We start from the raw sequence: 7,717 nt of genomic DNA, 5'->3' as shown, positions 1-7,717 counted from the left end.
GCTCCATCCCCACAGGCGGATGGCCCTTTGTCAGCCTGGCCCTGCAGTGCTGGGGCTATGGCCCTCGCACCAGGCACAGGCGAGAAGACCTGGAGGTTCGGCACACAGAGCCGCAGGGTGAGAAGGTGGGATGGTGGGGTGGAATGGGTGGGGAGGTCCATGTGAGGCCATGGGTGGAGAGGGATTGTTGCCAGACATACAGGGAGCACCCCAGAGCCTGGCCTGGAGCAAAGACTGGCCTCAGACCACCCAGCTGCTGGACTTTGGGCGGGGAGGACGTCCTGTGGTGGATCCTGGGCTCTAGCTGTGTTCTGTGTCTGGGGTTCTGGAGGGAATACTGGCATGTGGGTGACTTTTCCTCCTCTCACAACTCCAGCGCCAGCCCAGGGGGTAGATGAGGCTCCTCTTGTAACACCGAGAGTCCCACCTGAGGAGCCAGAGGCAGAGCTGGAGGCGTGTGAACCTTCAGAGCCCTTGTCAGCTCCAGCCGCCTCTCCAGCTGCAGCGGAGGAGCCAGGGCCAGCCCTGGACAGAACTGAGGCGCCACCAGCAGAGGAAGAAGAACCCTCCCTGGGACCCGTGCAGGGTCCTGCGTCTGAGGAGGAGCTGCCTGTGAAGGGCCCAACTCCAGGGCCTTCTGGGGAAACGGCCCACGCTGTCCCAAGGGGAAAAATCACTTCCCCCGCACTCCTGGATATGTCCATTTTCTTTTCTGTTCTTACTGTGTTTTTATGTTCTCCATGGCGTACTTTCTTTTTTGATCTCTTTAAGACTTTAGGCTTTGGGGCCACTCTGGCTTTTATTATTTTCTTTTGTCTGGTGTTGGCCTTCATCATTCCATGGTATAATCCCTTTTAAATAATAAAATGATTGTTTGTATTTGAACCGGTGACATTCCTGATCATGAAATACATTCACGATGCTGATCAAGCATCACCACTCCCCTTGGAGAGGCAGTGCCCAAACCAGCACATCTCAGAGATGCCCTATGTCCCCAAAGTGGAGCTCTACACTGTGAACTCTGGGGAGAGAGCACTGTTCCCATTAGACTGACAGGCTTCTTGTCCAGTGGGGACCAGTCATAAGGACAAAGTGAGGCAGCTGAGGCTCTAGCAGATTTTCTAGGGAGCATGTCATGAAAGAAAGAAAAAGGAAATATATATATATATATATCCGCAGAAAAAGTACAAACTCCATTCAGAGAGGAATATATAATGTTTCTTCTCTAAGTGCTAAGGTAATATATACCCATTGTAAAACATTTGGAAAATTTTGTAAAGCTTAAAGAATGATTTCTTTATAATTCATAGTCAATTTATAATCACTGTTGAGTAGACATTTTTATATGTAATTTTGAAAAAAAATTTTTTTTTTGAGAGAGAGACTGAGGGAGCTGGAGATAGGGAAATATCAATGTAAATGAGAGTCATCAATTGGCTCTCTGCTGCATACCCCCTACTGGGGATTGAGCCTGTATCCCATACATGTGCCCTGATGAGGCATCAAACTGGCAAACTTTAGGTTCATGGACGATGCCCAATCAACTGAGCATACTGGCCGTGTCCTTATATGTATTTTTGCATACTTTTTAATGAATTTACATCTCATATATCTTGACATAATTATAAAAAGCAATAAGTATGCTACTAAACTGTTACCAAGTTTTAGACATGATTTACCTATGGCAAAACATAATTTTATTTTTTCAATCTTTTTGCAAACATCCATGATGTGAATAATATGCTCATCCTATATAACATAAGCCCAGCTACTGAAATGGCAAAATGACCAGAATGACCAGAAATCAGAACAACCGTTCCCCCTCTCCCCGGCCAACCCCACACCCCAGTGGGCTCCCCCAACCTGTTCAGGGATGGGGCTGCCAGAAAACTGCTCTGGCCCCTCCAGCAGGGATTCCCACACTGATCCGCGGCCCCCATCAGGGCAGGCCAGCCAGCCCCCACCCGTGTACTGGGCCTCTATCATCATGTATAATATAAGGCTAATAGGCAAATTGACCGTACAGTGGAACGACCAGAATGACGGCTCCCCCAGTCACTATGAGGTACACTGACCACCTCTTGGTCCCTTTCCCCAGCCTGTAGACTCCTATGGCTCAATGGCAAATGGGGAACTGGGGTTTGGTGGCAGGGAATGTGGGTGGTGCCTGGCCAAGGCCCCCACCCCACCAGTCGCCCCACACCCATAGGGCAAGCAGTGGAGGTGGGGAGGCCAGCGAGCAGATGGAATGGCTGACCTTTGGCTCCTCTCCCTGGCCAGCAGGCTCCAATCACCTGATCGCAAACGGGGAACAGGGGTGGGTGGTGGCAGGGTGTGGGGCTGGCTGAGGGCAGCTAGGGAGGATGGCCCTGATTGCAGGTCAGGCCTAGGGACCGTACCTGCACATGAATTTCATGCACCAGTCCTCTAGTATACAATCAAATTGAATGATTATGATTATCTAATCCTATAGGATAATGCCTTAAACCAATTACCTCTTAAAGATTTGGTTATCTCTATTTTTTCTATGTTAATTTAATAAAAATGTGATTAACAAATATTTTAAAATACTATATCAATTACATTTGTGATGAATTTTCTGTGTACATATCTGATTAATTTTTAGAATTAATACTTAAAAATGGAACCTTTGAGCCCTGGTAAGAGTGGCTCAGTTGGTTAGAGCATCATCCCAGGAATCACTGGTTCAGTTGCTGGTCACAGCACATACCCACTTGCAGATTTAATTCCTGGCTCAGGTACAATATTTCTCTCTCACATCGGCATTTCTCTCTCACTCCCTTTTCCTTTTTTCTCTCTCTAGAATCAGTGAAAAACATATTCTCGGGGTAGGATTTAAAAAAATGGAACCACTGAATCCAAATAAAATTGCATAAAAATTTTCAATATGGGCTTTCTTCTACACAGCAAATTTTCATAATAAAGTTGACATAAATTGATTGCTGTGTTCTATATATTTTACGCAATACATGTGTATTCACATATTGATTTCAGAGTGGAAGGAAGAGGGAGAGAGAGATTGAAAGGTCAATGATGAGAAAGAATAATTTATTGGCTGCCTTCTGCATGCTCCCTGCTGGGGACCAAACCTGCAACCCTGGCATGTGCTCAGACCAGCAATTTAAACCGTGAACTCCTCATTCATAGGTCGATGCTCAACCACTGAGCAATACTGGCCATGCTACTTTACACATTTCTTATAGCACAACATAGCTTAGATATAGTAATCAGTAGAAACTCACATTGTCAAAAAAACAATTTGCCCCTCAATATATCATGGGTATTATAATAATTCTAGTGACCTGGTGCATGCATTTGTGCACATTGAAAGGAAATTAATTAGAAGGTGGCCAGAGGGGCAGGACTGGGCAAGAATGTGGTCACTTTCACTTAATTTGTTCCATGCACTATTCACTGAAAGGTTTCTGTTTTGATTCTGGTCAGGGCACATACACGGGTTGCAGGTTCAATCTGCAGTGGGGGGTGTGAAGGAGGTAACCTATCAATGTTTAGCTCTCACATTAATATTTCACTCTCCCTCTCCCCTCTTTTCTCACTGAAAATCAATAAAAATATTTTTATAAAAGAACTTAGAAATAACACTGAATAATTGGGAGGGGACATCATGTACATTTATGATAAGTTTGAATCATATGCTTGATCAAAGAGCCGCTTTCCTGCTGGTTCCTTGTGTTCTGATACCATTAAATCACCCATCACAATATTTTATATCATACTAATTTCAATAAAGAGTGATACCTATCCTATGTTTTTACTTTCTCATGTGAAATATTCTAGTTCATTTGTGTCTTTATCTTTCATTAGTTGTACAGCCTTGGGAAATCACTGAATAGTTTATTTGGTTGACTCATTTGAAAAATGGCAATAGCTATAGTATATATTTCCTAGACTTGCTTTCAGAATTAAATTTTTTAAATGAATAACCATTTTAAGGCTCAATTCTATGTTTGTAAATATCCTATCAACATTAACTATGATGGTTATTACTCAATTGTATTCAAATATCTAAGACCATAGATCATTCCAATTTCATTGATTTTGATCTAAGAATTACTGGGCAATACTTCCATGATGTTTTCTAAATTAAATCTGTTGTATTCTGAAATGTCTTATTTTAAACTATTTCTTGATATATTATTACTCACTCAAAATTGTCTTCCTCATTCCTGTTATTTAATAAAGGCTCTTTTCTGGATTCTGGGATTTATCTTCTAAATAGGCAAATCGATAGATGTAATTGCTTAGCATATTTTCTGTTATTTTGCAAAGTCATAACGTTCAATTGAAAAAAGAGAGAAAACCATTAACATGCTTCCTCTAAGACTTAAAAATAAAAATGCATAGCAGATATATGCTGCTGTTTTTAATTGTCCTTCTGTTATACACAAATAAGCAGAAAAATAGAATTAAAAATTAAGAAATAGTTTTTAATTTAACTTCTCCAGGGGTGGAAAAAAATGTTGACCTCTATATTAGAGTGACATATGGCTAGAAATAGTCTTTGCATTCCTTAAATAGTTTGGAGATAATAACATTAAATCTCTGAAAAGTTTAGTAACTTTCTGAGAGCGGTGAAGTAGAGAATCTGGGATTTGAACATGGATCTGATTGAATTCAAGTTCTTTTCTTTTCCTACGCCGACCTGGCTGCTGTGGGGACGACTGCAGACACCACTACAGTTTTATTCTCTCGGGGCTCCAAACATCCCTTGTGTTTTCTGCCTATGTTCGTCTTTTTTTTGTAACACGAAATGTAAAATGCTGCTTCTTTAGAGAGTATTTATATATCTTCCTTGAGAGAAACTGTTTATCTCTTAGTAAGGCATAAATTGTATTGAATTTCTTTTGTTTATGTTTGCTTTCTATATATGCCTTTCATATGCTAACCCTCTTGATACCAGTTCAGAATCCCTTGTACCTTTCAGACTTTTTTTATCATGACCCATTGAAATATATTTTCCCTTTTGTCTAAAAATTATTTAGCCTAATTTAGCATATATATATATGCTAAATTAGGTCTGTATAACACAGCCCACCATTTTTCTAACATTATTTCTATAAATGATGAGCCTGTTAACTAATATGTGACTTCAGATAAACAGCTTGTTTACTTAAGAATTATATGAACTAACTTCAGAAGAAGTGGACTCTGACCTTCAGTCATTACAGCCCTAGTATATTTGCTTACCTTCAGCCAGATATCTGAACAGACTGTGTTGGCTTGCACGTAATCCCCTCAATGGAGAACTCTCAATGCCCTCCTTTTGATTTCTTTCTTTCTATCTTTCTCCTTTTCTCTTTCCCTCCCTCCATCCCTCCCTCCCTCCCTCCCTCCCTTCCTTCCTTCCTTCCTTCCTTCCTTCCTTCCTTCCTTCCTTCCTCCCTTCCTTCCTTCCTTCTTTCCTATCCCCTTCCTTACAAAAACCTCTGCCTGTATCCACTTGTTAAGATGGTCTTTGCCAGGAGACTCCACCATCTTTTCAAGCTGTTGGATCTTGAATAAACCTGCTTTCCTTCATTAGCCCATCTCTTTCTTATTGGCTTTCAAGTGGCAGACAGCTGAATCTGGGCTCAGGATCACTTGTAACTAAAGCACTCCTTAAGCTTATACTTATCTCCTTAAGTAAGTAAGAACTGTCAGCTTGAAGTTAGACATTTTGCTTTTCTTTGATTGATTAATTATTTTTCTTTTCATGATTTTGAACTATTTTCTTCCTTGATTTCAATTGTAAACTATAGCAAATTTTGATGTTCCCAATATTTTAACATACTGTCTCAAATACATGGAGCCTGTTAATTCCACTATTGATTACCATAAATTCTCTACTCTTAACAAATTTATAACATTATAGTATGTAAATGCAGTATTTTAGATTACTTTCTAAAATTTATAGTAGAGAATCTTTGTGTGATGTCAAAACACTTTTATTTGCCTGAGAAAGATCATTACTAACTTATCTGGATACACCTTTATAATATAGAGAAAGAATAAAATATACACTATCAATGACAAGGATGGTGCTTAAGAGAGAAAAAATAATGTTCAATCATTAGATAGATAAAGTTAACATTATATTTAGTAGTGGAGATAAACAGACAATAATAGATTTCTAGCTGGTTAGTAGATTAAACATTTTGTAGTCTCTACAAATTCCCAAAAATATGACACTTTTTTTTCCTGATTCTGGTTTACCTATTGTTGCATAACCAACCACCCAAAAACTTGGAGACTTAAAGCATCAACCATTTTGTTATAGATCCAGATGTTATGGTTCAAGAATTCAGTCAGGAGTCAGCTAGCAGAATGTTGTAGTCCACACGGCACCAACCAAGGTAATTCATCTGGTGGGTAGACTGGTTTGGAGGTTCTAAGATGGCTGTCTTTCATTTGTGATACATTGGCAGAAATAGATTGAAGGTTAGGTTCACTGGGAAAGTCAACTGCAGATCTCACAATTTGCCTTTCTAGTACTTTCTAGGTAACTTCTTACTAGGAAGTTCTGGATTCCAGAGAGTGTGTTTCAAAAGTCTTGGACAGAAGCTACAATACTTCTTTTGAGAGCTAAGTCCCAGACATCACTTATGCAATGTTTTATTAGTTAAGCAACTCACAAATTCAAGGTCAGTTTTAGGGGGATAAGGATTAGATTCCACCTCACAATGTCGAAGTATTTTTAGCTATGTTTAATCTACCCCATTCATCTCTTGCTGTATGCAATGTGCCCTAAATTAGGTCGTGGGTCAATTTTCAGCAACAATGTCTGGCCTTGATGCAATTATAGTTGTTGGGGCACAACCTATAATAAAGCAAAAAAAAAGGTAAATATATAAAAACCACCTACGTGCTTATAGTTAATATAACTAAAAATGCCTTCATTGTGGCCATAATCCAATTTCTAATACTCACATAGATTAAATCGGCTAGAAATATGTTCCCCTGAAAAGATAAGATGAAAATACTGGCATTTACACCTCAGAAGAGAAAGTTGCTTACAGCTTATGTTTTTCCATACTTCAAATTCTCAACCCTGCTAGTGATATAATTTACATATCCTATACTTCTGTGCCAAGTTACAAATCAGTGTGCAGAACAGCCATTTTTAGGAATATGACTCCTTTTCAGAGAAGTGATACAAAAGGGTATGTAGTGAATGGTTCTAAACAGTTGATAAACTTTAACCTCAAGGCAAATTTCCCCAGCATGCCCAAATTAAATTCTTTTATTCTTGTCTCTGTAATGAAGTTACTGAAGTGTACACATCTCCTGTTTATTCTCCAGATGTCATGGTTCCTGTTCATAAATTTTTCACATTTCTACTATTGGCTAAAAGTGACACCTACTGCAAAAATTAAACCCCATTGACAGGAACCAAGATGAGAAGAGTTCTCTGTTTTTTTCTAGTAGAACATTTGTTGGATTTTTCCACGTCAGAAACTGAACTGAAGATGGCCCAACCTGTCTTGATAATTATTACAGAATAGTTATGATTGTATTTACATTTACATAAATACAAATATATTAAGCTAGCAGATAGGATTTTCACAATTAGAGAAAATTGAAATAAAGGTGGAATACACTTAATTATCTAAATTACTATCAGTATCTATCATTACAAAGTACCAACAACAGTGCAATTTTGTCCTAAGCTGCTAAACACTCAACCAAAGAGCAAGAC

The sequence above is a fragment of the Myotis lucifugus genome, unplaced genomic scaffold (assembly GCF_000147115.1).
Source record: "Myotis lucifugus unplaced genomic scaffold, Myoluc2.0 scaffold_7, whole genome shotgun sequence".
Taxonomy (NCBI): Eukaryota; Metazoa; Chordata; class Mammalia; order Chiroptera; family Vespertilionidae; genus Myotis; species Myotis lucifugus.
This window is presented reverse-complemented; position numbering follows the sequence as displayed.